The 12,607-nt window shown below is 40.1% G+C and overlaps 1 protein-coding gene across 3 annotated transcripts in view; it reads right to left on the reverse strand.

Moving 5' to 3' along the window:
- Window positions 1-12,607, reverse strand: part of RSPRY1 (ring finger and SPRY domain containing 1) — a 51,415-nt gene that overhangs the window by 37,956 nt on the left and 852 nt on the right. The window contains exon 1 of one of the 3 annotated variants that reach the window (XM_030796564.1): window positions 3,212-3,819. The exons of the other annotated variants lie outside the window; for them this stretch is intronic. The gene's annotated coding sequence lies outside the window, so the exon portion shown is untranslated. Of the gene's footprint in view, window positions 1-3,211; window positions 3,820-12,607 lie in introns of those variants that run through there. 3 annotated transcript variants of the gene reach the window in all.

The raw sequence follows: 12,607 nt of genomic DNA on the forward strand, positions 1-12,607 counted from the left end.
AAAGCAACATTTAAGAAGCTATGCTCTGGGTCCTCTCACAGAAATTTCACTGATAAGGCGCTGTTAGAATATTCCAGATGAAAAGAGGTAAACAATTCAAGGTTTTTGGACAGTTCTGACTCTGGGCCAGTAGGTCAGATGATTGTGCCACTATTTACTTGAAATCGTATTTTATTAAAAAAAAATCTTTATCTAGAAACCTTAAAATATACAAATTCATTTCTAAAACCTAAATGCTGCACAGGCCTATGGAATGTGAAAGTTCCTCTTCTGCTCTGCCTAGCCCATGCCTTTCCCAGAGATAACTAACCTCTTAAAAGCTTCATATGTTTGCCTCCACATCTATTATTACATACTTTCAAACTAGCTTTTTCTTTTTTTTTTTTTTTTTTTTGAGATGGAGTCTCACTCTGTCGCCCAGGCTGGAGTACAATGGCGCGATCTCGGCTCACTGCAACCTCTGCCTCCCAGGTTCAAGTGATTCTCCTGCCTCAGCCTCCTGAATAGCTGGGATTACAGGCACATGCCACCATGCCCGGCTAATTTTGTATTTTTAGTAGAGACAGATTTTCACCCTGTTGGTCAGGCTGGTCTCAAACTCTTGACTTCGTGATCCGCCCGTCTCGGCCCACCAAAGTGCTGGGATTACAGGCGTCAACCACCGCGCCCAGCCGCTTTTTCTTTAAATCTAACTAGAATGAAGCCATAAATACTGTTCTATGATTTGCTCTTTTTAATACCACAACCCTCTATATCAGTATATATATAACTACCTCATGCATTTAAAGGCTGTACAGAAATTCATACTCTGGATTATCATAATTTCTCGACCACTATGCTATAAAAACTTGTGGCTAACCCAACTAACACTTTGGGGATGGTAGAAGGGAGTAGTCCAGGATTAGAGACATGGGACCTCTTCTGGGGAAATGTGTCATCCCCTAGGGAAGTGCTAACTCCAAACTCCTTCCTCACAGTGGTAAGGGTCCTAGGACTATGCTCTGTGGTGTCAACATTGCCATAGCAGAGAGGAACTCCACTGGCTTCTCTAATACCCCACAGCCTTTCCACACAATCTGTATGAAGGTGGGATGGGAAACAAGATGCAAACAGTAGATTCAATCCAAATTGGGGAAAACATACCTGAGGAAGGGAGGCTAATCACGTACTAAAAATAACTGGCAATGATTTGAGAATTTCAAGTTCCAGAAAACAAAGCCTCGAAGGGGAGAGAACAGGGATCTTGTTGCTCAGTAATTTCAGGGGGAAAAAAAGCAAAAAGAATAGGGGATCCTATAAAGTTACAATTTAATGCCAACACATAAAGGTATTTAGGAATTATTAAGAAGAAACCATCTTGGGGGTGCCTGTGAGGAGAGAAGTTAAAAAGAAGTTTGTTGGATCTTAAATTCTTAAACTTTATTTTATCATTTTTTCCTAAGGTTTTTATACACTGAATACAGAATAATCTATGCAGATTTCCATTTAGTATTTTTTTTTTTTTTTTTTGAGACGGAGTCTCACTCTGTCGCCCAGGCTGGAGTGCAGTGGCTGATCTCCGCTCACTGCAAGCTCCGCCTCCCAGGTTCATGCCATTCTCCTGCCTCAGCCTCCGGAGTAGCTGGGACTACAGGCACCCGCCACCATGCCCAGCTAATTTTTGTATTTTTAGTAGAGATGGGGTTTCACTGTGTTAGTCAGGATGGTCTCGATCTCCTGACCTCGTGATCCGCCTGCCTCAGCCTCCCAAAGTGCTGGGATTACAGGTGTGAGCCACCGTGCCTGGCCCATTTAGTACAATTTTAAGGTGATTGGAAGATATCCAATACATGCAGATATTTTTTTAAAATCTGACTAAATCTGATAGGCTGGGCATGGTGGCTCATGCCTGTAATCCCAGCACTTTGGGAGGCTGAGTTGGGAGGATTGCTTGAGCCCAGGAGGCTGAGACCAGCCTGGGTAATGTAGCAAGACCCCATTTCTACAGAAAAAATTAAAAAATTAGCTGGGCATGGTAGTGCACACCTGTGGTCCCAGATACTCAAGAGGTTGAGGTGGGAAGATCACTTGAGCCTGGGAGGTCGAGGCTGCAGTGAGCCCTAATGGTGTCATTGCATTCCAGCCTATGTGACAGAGCTAGAGCCTGTCTTTGAAAAAAAAAAAAAATACTAAATATGAAGGTAAGAAGACAAAAATTAAGTTTTTTTTCCAAATTGAACTAAAGTGCATTTTGAGTCAGTTTCTTCCAAAAGAGCAATTTTCCTTAAATGACCCAGAAAATGTCAACTATAAAATTTGTCAGAGAAGAAAATGAGGCTTTTAAAAAAACTGTAAATACTTTAAAGCCAAATACTTTTTTTTTTTTTAAATAAAAAGGACCAGCTGTGAAAACCAAGTGTAAAGAAGAGGTTAATTAGGTGGAAGAAGCTGTAAGGCATTTTATAAAGGCAAGCCTAGGAAACGTACAAGGAAAAAACAAGAGCTGTTACCTCTAAATACTTTCTGAGATGACTACACAGAGTACTCTTGAGGGCTACAGACAGGGCACATAAATGAACAAAGTAGATGATTTTTCAGATTTATTTGGCACTGAAAACCTATAGGTTTTAAATTGGAAATGGCTGTCATTCATGGTATTTTTTTTTTTTTTTTTTTTACAGAGAAGTGGTGGACTGTAGGCAAAAGACTGGGTGAAAGCTGATCAATTACACTTTAGACAACTTTGTTTTATCCATTTAAAAAAAGCTTTATGTGGCCCACTTTCCAAGGACCACTGCTTTAAGACAACAAAACTCAGCTTACAGATTTTACACACAATACCAGAGGCCACCATAGCACAGTACACACTGTTGTCAGACGAGGTGAAAGTCCCAGCCCTGCAATATTTACTGATACGCATCCTAATTAACCTGACTCTTGACACATGTTAAAAAACAGAAATAGTAACAGTTCTTATCTCACAGTACCACTGTGGGGATTAAATGAAATAATGCATGTAATACACATGGCACAGTGCCTAATACTTAAACTGGATCAAAAAAATGCTAGATGTTATAAAATGAGCACATATCTAATCAGAAATAACTAAATAACCTGAGGAAGAAGGATTCTGGAGTAAAACTTGAGTTAAAAGCACTAAGAAAACTAAAGAATTTATCTTTTACAGAACTACCCCGTACTGAAGTAATTTTATGTATAACCTATACTTTACCTATATTTTTAGACAGAGAATCTTGGGAGGCATTGTAGCTTGATCATCGCATAGGTGGCATTAGAATCACTTAGAGTACTTATTAAAATGCAAATCCCTGGTCTCACTACAAATAGCCAGAATCAGAATTTCTGGGATGCCGGCCCAAGCCTGTGTTTTCTTAAAAGCTCCCCAAGTGACTCTGATGGCAGCCACATTTGGAAATCACTGTGTATAGAACCTACCACGGAACCTGGCACAGCAGTAAGGACACACTGACTGAATTAGGGGGCAAACTGAAATACTAAAGGGCAATTCTTCTTGGGTCAAAAATGTTAATTTCCTTGTCCAGTAAAATGAACTGAGACTATCTTTGAATGCAGTCCTTTGGAGAGGTCAGCCTAAAAAGCCATTAGAATAGTTATATCCATAAGTGACATGTACAGTACATATCAACACAAAGAAAAAAATGGCTCCATATATTTCCCATAAGGTCCATCTTATGAAGCATCAAAATGAACCTAAATGGTACGCTGCTTAAGGGTAATATCATCAAGGGTTAAGAGACTGAACAGAATAGAAAATGAGTAAGATGAGATTATATAAAGGCAACACATCTGTAACACATACATACATATATATATATATATATATATATATATATATATATATTTTTTTTTTTTTTTTTTTTTTTTTTTTTTGAGATGAAGTCTCACTCTGTCGCCAGGCTGGAGTCCAGTGGTGCGATCTCGGCTCACTGCAACCTCTATCTCCTGGGTTCAAGTGATTCGCCTGCCTCAGCCTCCCGAGTAGCCAGGACTACAGGCACATGCCACCATGCTCAGCTAATTTTTTGTATTTTTAGTAAAGATGGGGTTTCAATATGTTGGCCAGGCTGGTCTTGAACTCCTGACCTCATGATCCACCCGCTTCAGCCTCCCAAAAAGTGCTGGGATTACAGGCGTGAGCCACCGTGCCTGGCCAATACCTATATTCTTTACCTTAACTTCAAAGACAACAATAGCTGGTGAAGTCGACTTTGAGACAAAAAAAAAAGCCAGTCACACAATTTAAATACACACCTGTGGCAACCATCAACTGATTTAATAATTTTTATCACTGGATGCCAGTGCTTAGTAGAAAGACTCTTCTTACCACCTAAATGGCAATACTTTTACTATCATTATACTTTTTAAATATTTTTTCAGATGGAGTTCTGAATATTTTTATTATTTTATGAATAATAATATTTTTATTTTTTCAGACGGAGTTCCACTCTCATTGCCCAGACTGGAGTGCAATGGTGTGATCTTGGCTCACTGCAACCTCCATCTCCCGGGTTCAAGCCATTCTCCTGCCTCGGCCGCCCGAATAGCTGGGATTACAGGTGCCTGCCACCACGTCCGGCTAATTTTTGAATATTTAGTAGAGATGGGGTTTCACTATGTTCACCAGGCTGGTCTTGAACTCCTGATCTCAGGTGATCTGCCCACCTCAGCCTCCCAAAGTGCTGGGATTACAGGCATGAGCCACCACGCCCAGCCTAATATTATACTCTTGATAACAATTTTGCTGCAAGAGCGTAATTGTGATCGAATATTTCCTTTGCAAATCTATTTCTCTGAAGTGTGGTATTATTAATTTTGATTCTTGCCTTTTAAAAACAGAAACTAAAGACTATTCTCTCCATTTCTATATTATTTGATTTATTAGATTTTTACATTTTACATGTTTTTTCTTTTTTCTTGGGGGCAAATGAAGCACCTAACACTTTATATTTTTTTAAAGCTGCTCTGAGACAAAAAATAATCAAACTTAGGGTCTTGGTAAGTTTGATGTTAAAGCAGTAAGGTTCTGGTACTCACTGTCTTTATAAAACACAGACCTCTACCATCATAAACAGCTCACCATGGAGACATCTGGCCAACTAGTCTAACCCTCTCTGACAAATGGTCCAGGAATCAATGATTCATCTCTTCAAATATTTGCTTGCATTCAGCCATAGTACAGATCAGTGAGAAAGAACACTTTCTTTTCTTTGAAAATAGGACTGCAGAATTACACTGCCTAGGAAGGAAAAGCTGATTAAAAGAGTGACCATAAAGAAGAAAAACCAGACTTTGGGCACTAAATTACTATTGTTATAATCTTCACCTTATCATTCCAAAATAGTGTTAGAGGATGCGACATTTTTTTTCAACTCTCCCCTGCAAAGGCTAAGTCAAATAGCATGAATAGCAAAATGTGTAACATCCTGAAAATTTTAATGATGTTCTCTCGTTAGAAAATGTTTTCGGATTTTTCCCTAAGTGTGTTAAAGCAATAGCTTCTATCATCACATTTACTCCCCACTCCCAATATTTTATTATGAAATTTTCCAAACATACAGAAAATTGAATTAGAGTTCACTGTAAACTGTGAACTATATACCCACCACCTAGATTCTACTACTAACATTTTACTAAACTTGCTTTATCACTATCCATCTCTATATCCATAATTAATCCATAGTTTTTTTTTTACATATTTCAAAGTGAACTATAGGCATCAGTATACTTTCCCTTAAATAATTCAGCATGCATATCACTAGACTTCAATAAGCTTCAAGTTTTTAGGAGTCGAATTTACATATACTGAAATGTGCAAATCTTTTTTTTTTTTTTTTTTTGAAACGGAGTCTCATTCTGTTGCCCAGGATGGAGTGCACTGGTGTGATCCCAGTTTACCACAACCTCCGTCTTCCGGGTTCAAGCAATTCTCCTGCCTCAGCCTCCCGAGTAGCTGGGATTATTGACACATGCCACCACACTCAGCTAATTTTTGTGTTTTCAGTAGAGATGGGGTTTCACCATGTGGGCCAGGCTGGTCTCAAACTCCTGACCTCAAATGATCTGTCCGCCTCGGCCTCCCAAAGTGCTGGAATTACAGGCATGAGCTACCGCACCCGGCTGCAATGTGCAAATCTTAAGCACAGTAATGTGCTGAGTTTTATCAAATGCATACACCTGTGACTCAAACCCTATCAAGATAGAGAACATTATCTAGAAACAAATTTGCTTTAAAAAATACAAAAATTAGCCAGGCACAGTGGCATGTGCCTATAATTCCAGCTACTTGGGAGGCTGAGGTGGGAAGATCACCTGAACCCAGAAGGTGGAGGTTGCAGTGAGCCGAGATCATCCCACTACCCTCAAGCCTGGGTGACAGAGCAAGACTCTGCCTCAAAAAAAAAAAAAAAAAAAAAAAAAAAAGCCTGCAGAACACCCCAAAGACCACAGTCTTCTTACTGAAGATTGTGTTTAAATGGGGAAAACTCTGAAGTCAACAATACTGATTTGGTAATGCATGAAGATTACACTTGCCAGCTGAAACAGAAACTACCTAAAGATGTTTCAACAAGAGTGTTTCTGTCTTTAGACTCTAAAGACTTTGTTAGGGAAGGTAAGAAGGGGGTAGATTGTGAAATATTTGGTTGGAATTTTACTTTTCCCCCAAAAAGAAAGGTTGTCTTGATAAGGCGTTTTTACTTGCCTCCCAGATGTCCAAAGCTATCTATCTGTAGGTTTAAGTCACACAGAGTACCATTAACCCCTGAATTGTAACTGTCAAGAAGTCTGGGAAAAGCACTGGATGATTCTGACATTTCCCTTATGCACTGAGGATCTTTAAGAAAGCACACCTTTGAAAGCAGATTTTTTTTCTGGTTGAAAGAGTATCTGAGCAGGGCATGGTGGCTCACACCTGTAATCCAAACACTCTGGGACGCCAAGGCAGGCAGACAGCTTGAGCCCAGGAATTTGAGACCAGCCTGGGCAACATGGTGAAACCCTGTTTCTACAAAAAATACACAAATTAGCCAGAGTGGCGGCTTGGACCCTATAGTCCAGCTACTGGGAAGGGCAGTGGGAGTGAGGGGTGGGACGATCGCCTGAGCTGGGGAGGTCGAAGATGCAGTAAACCATGATTGCACCACTGCACTTCAGCCTAGGAGACAAAGTGAGACCTTAAAAAGAAAAAAAAAAAGTCTTTGGAAAAACCTTCCTCTAAAAAGTTGAGAGTTTTTTAAAACTAGTAGCAGTGCATCTGTGGTCAGAAAGAATTACAGAATATAGTCCTGACCTAAAACAGTACAAAGGAGAAAAGACAAATCCTTTCAGCATTCAAAGAATTTATTAAAAAATAAAATTTAGGCCTAGGATAGAGTAAGGAATTTCCAGAAGCAAATAATAGTGAAAAAGGGGAAGTAAATAATCCCTGCCCGAAATCTTAAGGATTGAAAAATTTGCCTTGGACTCCCAAAAAAATACTAAGGAAGAATTGAGGTAAGTGCTTATGATGGTTGCAGTACAGGGAAGAAAAACAAATGTAATATTCCATAGTACTTGTGGTTTTCCCCCCAGGAGGCCAAATAATAGATCATATGTTATTCAAATATACACAAATCTAAAGGAAAAGCATTTTTCTATTATAGAAAACTCTTTGCTTTTAAGAAAAGCAAATAAAATATATAAGCAGCATGAATATCAACATTTTCCTTAATGATGTCTACTTTAAACGATGTCTAAAACACTCATACTGCATACTCATTTGGATACTCATTAGACCCTAATACGTATTCAACAAATATCTTAGGTGAATTTATTCTAAAATCTGTAACATAAAGTCTCTCCAAAATATTTACCATTTTGAAAAACTGAGACAACACCATTCAATAACTATATATCCAATGCTTATATGGCAGGCAGTGAGGAAAGACGGAAAAAGGTCCCTCATGCTCCTGACAAAGGGAGCTGGGGTTAGGGACAAACTTAGCTCCCTACCCAAAGACTACAGATAAAGCATCTACTAGAAGGAGGCCTCCTGTTCCATCAGTTTTCCAGTGGAAAAGGAACTTTGGTAACACTGAAGTATCTCTGTGTGAGCAAGTTTTTAGGTCAGTATACAAATCAGCAATAGCAAAAGGGGAATAGAGAATCTATCTTTGCATTGTAACACATTTATGTCTTACATTATAAGCCAAAATATTGTTGGTATAAATATCCCTGACCACACAATGAAAAGTAAACAAAAAACCTATAAATTAAATTGATAAAGATGAAGCTAAATAAAAATTCTAATAAAGAGGAATCATGATGAAAACTGAGATCATTTTGAGACAATACAGATGATGCACCCCAAACTAAGCACGCTTCCTGAATACTGCAGGAATCCCCATTCTGCATATGACATGTGAGAAGCTTGTACTGGTGCCAGGTTTCCCAGGACAGACTTCCTGGGCGAAAAAAGTATTAAGAGACCACAGTAAACTCCAATATTGTTCTAGTTTTAGGTTATGAATACCATGTTTTAGTAATCCTTAGTAATTCACTTGGTAGGTTATTAATAAGTAGCCCTTAGGCATACCTAAGTATGAACAACTATGAAGCAATAAGAACTTAAAAAAAAAAAAAAACCACAGAGCTGTATTTCCCATGTGGAGGGACTGGGCAGGAACCACATCTTGAGAATCACTGCATTAAGGGAACACAGGAGCGAAAACAATTCTTCAGGAGATAGAGGGGTAAGAAAAAACTAACACTGAACATTAAACTATGAGGTAATATACTTGCTGAGTAAGGTATTTCCAACCTTCTATTTGAGGTACATAGGACCCATTAAATTACGCCTGGAAACTATAATTTCAAGCAATAAGAAAGCTATGTGCAGAGTTCATTCCTTAACAAATTTAAGGAGTATATAAATTCCTTACTATTTCAAATGTATTGTCAGTTTTCAAAAGCTCAGAAACAAAGCGGAATGTTCTCTAAGAGGCCACCACTATTTATAAGATAACTTTTCCTGATGTAACCTTGTATATACCACACATTTATTTAAAATTACTGCTTTTACATATTTAACCAGCAACCACTCCCTTTTGGAATGGACACATTTGTATGTTTTCTCTACTCACAAAGGTTGGCAAGAAAAGGATTTCAAAAGCTGACTTACTGAATGATAAACCAAAGGGAAATATTCACTTCTTTGCACTTCTAAAAAGTTGTAAAAGTCCCCTCCAAAAGGTTGTGGCCCAAGTTACAGCATTTACTACTTCGTGATTATTCTGCTTTCCAATTTTCTAATTTGAATATCAGGGAAAAAACTACCCAAATTCAACAATAACTGCCTTGAAAATGCCAAAAGCTTGAAGAGAAGCTAAATCCATAGTTTATTATCCCCAAATAATTCTTTTGAAATAGATTGCTGGTTCCACTGTGTTTCCCATTTGTGGTGACTATTGACTTTCCACTTATTTTGCAATCCTGAGACTATCACACCCTACTTTACAAGTATCCTACTAAAAAATACAGAACATTTCCTATTTATTTATTTGAGACAGGGTGTTGCTCTGTTACCCAGGCTGGAGTGCAGTGGCTCACTGCAGCTTCAACCTCCCAGGCTCAAGAGATCCCACCACCTCAGCCTCCCGAGTAGCTGGGACTATCTGCATGTGCCACCATGCTGGGCTAATTTTTGTATTTTTTTTGGTAGAGATGGGGTTTTGCCATCTTGCCCAGGCTGGTCTTGAACTCCTGGGCTCAAGTAATGGTGTGAGCCACCATGCCCAGCCATAACTTCCAATCTTCAGTAGTGTAATAGTGATTACTACCCTCAAGAATTCCTAACATTTTCTCCAAACCATATAGAGTGCGAAAGACAGCTGTATTTAAAAAGATGCAAAGGGATTTCCCACTTCATTAGAACAAATTACTTCATTGCTAAGGAAAGCATATACAATTCTCAATAGACTAAATTAAGCTCACAAGGCTAGGCATGGTGGCTCACACCTGTAATCCTAGCACCTTGGGAGGCCAAGGTGGGTGGATGGCTTGAGCCTAGGAGTTTGAGACCAGCCTGGGCAACATGGCGTAACCCTGTCTAAAAAAAAGTGCAAAAATTGGCCAGGTGTGGTGGCTCGCACCTGTAGTCCCAGCTACTTGAGAGGCTGAGGTGGGAGGATCACCTGAGCCTGGAAGGTAGAGGCTGCTGTAAGCCGTGATTGCACCACTGCACTCTAGCCTGAGAGACAGCATGAGACCCTGTCCGGAAAAAAAAAAAAAAGAAAAAGAAAAAAAGAAATACAGAATAATTGTTTGTTAAACTCTTGCCAAAACATCCTTTTTTTTTTTTTTTAGCCTCCAGGCCCCACAGTGTTACATAACTCAGATTTGTTGTTTTTACCTGATTCACTACAGATTAACACACTATTATACAAAATGCTAAGTTTTTATTTCCCTTTGATACTTGCTAAAAGTTATTTTGCTGACAAAAGCAGAAGCCCACATAGAGTATGCTAGGATACCTCCTATAATCAATAACTTAAAAATAATCACTGAGGGCCGGGCACAGTAGCTCACGCCTGTAATCCCAGCACTTTGGGAGGCCAAGGTGGGCAGATCACTTTGAGCTCAGGAGTTCAAGACCAGCCTGACCAACACGGTGAAACTCCCTCTCTACTAAAAATACAAAAATTAGCTGGGCATGGTGGTGCTTGCCTGTAATCCCAGTTACTTAGGAGGCTGAGGCAGGAGAATCGCTTGAACCCAGGAGGCGGAGATTGCAGTGAGCCGAGATCGAGCCATTGCACTCCAGCCTGGGGAACAAGAGGGAAATCTCGGTCTCAAAAAAAAAAAAAAAAAAAGTCATAGAAAAAAGCATAACATAGAAAGACATTAAATAGTAGGTTAGGGCAACATGCATCCTGGGAGATCAAATAACTCACAATCACCAGTTATAGTTTTTAAAAAGATCCACAGAATATAAGATCACAAAAACAAAAAATTCAGAGCAGTACAAAAATTACTTCGAAAGGCAGACGCAGTGGCTCACGCCTGTAATCCCAGCACTTTGGGAGGCCGAGGCAGGCGGATTACCGGACGTCGAGAGTTCAACACCAGCCTGACCAACACGGAGAAACCTCGTCTCTACTAAAAATACAAAATTAGCTGGGCGTGGTGGTACACGCCTGTAATCCCAGATACTCCGGAGGCTGAGGCAGGAGAATCGCTTGAACCCAGGAGGCGGAGGTTGCAGTGAGCCGAGATCGCGCCACTGCACTCCAGCCTGGGCAACAAGAGCGAAACTCCGTCTCAAAAAAACAACAAAAAAACAAAATACACAACTAAATTACTTCGAAAAAATCCCACATAAATTGCCCGATATTTGGAAAACCATCTCTAACAAGTACCACGAACCAAACACTAGTAAAATGTCACACAGGGACACAAGTCTCCTATAATCTCATAGAGGGATCTACAAAGCAAGATACCATCCCAGGAAATGCAAACTCCACATAAGGGGAAAAATAAAGAGAACCACTGTGCAAGAGAAATTTAAAAGCAACTTCCAACGTGCCTCATAATCTATAGTCGAGGGCTACCACAACGCATAGTATTCGTGGAGGAAAAAAGGCAGTCTTTACCAATCACAGCTGAGGGAGAAAGTATGATATTCACTGCCTGTAGACATCCAAAAGCCATGCGTGTGTGTGTGTGTGTGTGTGTGTGTGTGTGCGTATGCAAAAGGGGGAGGAGGTTTACAACGTTGAGATCAAATTACTTAGAGGAAAATTTCAGCTGTCAGGGGAAAAAAATTCCTGAAGGAAAAGATATTCCAGTGGTAACTCCTGCCAGCACCATAAGAAGTTCAAAGTAAATGAAAACTGAGAGCAAAAGCTGGAAATCCCACCATCCTCATCTAAGCAGGGTTTGAAACCATGGGTTTAGATCTTAGTATGGCCTAAGAAGCTGTGAACCTTGAAGCTTTCAGTACAATATGGCTCCCAGCACTCCACAGGTGACAGACGACTGTATTAATCTCACCCCTTACCTCTACATACTACTTTACAGTTTAGAAAGTGCCTTCACTTTTATTCCTCAACAGCAACCCGTTTGGTGGTAGAATCACAGTAACTTAGGTTCACGCAGCTTGTAGTTTGTACTTTCACATACTGCGCTGGTTATTTTACAGAAGAGACTTAAGGAGGTTAAGTCACTCCACTAAGCACAAACAGATGGTAGGTGAAGAGCCTGGAAAACTGCGGGATTCTACTCAGTCAATAACAGACACTTTTAACCCTTCAAAGTTCAAAGTACAACACTCCAGGGGGAGCAACCTTACTCAGAGAACTATACAAGACAGGACCTCGGACTCTCAGCCGACCGTCTCGGTCTCGGTCGGTTTCCCTCCCCAAAGACGGGGAAAGTGAGGCAGCAGGCAGAGACAAATGCCTAATTTGGACTCACGCAAGGGTTGTTGGTGGGATAGACCCTCCCCACCCCACTCGGGCAATAAGCCCGGAAGCAGTTGGATCCTGTGTCTGGGACACCTGGTCGATCTCCAGAGAGGGAATAATTCCCGTTTCCCTTTCACTATTCCCCA

The sequence above is a fragment of the Nomascus leucogenys genome, chromosome 2, assembly GCF_006542625.1.
Source record: "Nomascus leucogenys isolate Asia chromosome 2, Asia_NLE_v1, whole genome shotgun sequence".
NCBI classification, from domain to species: domain Eukaryota; kingdom Metazoa; phylum Chordata; class Mammalia; order Primates; family Hylobatidae; genus Nomascus; species Nomascus leucogenys.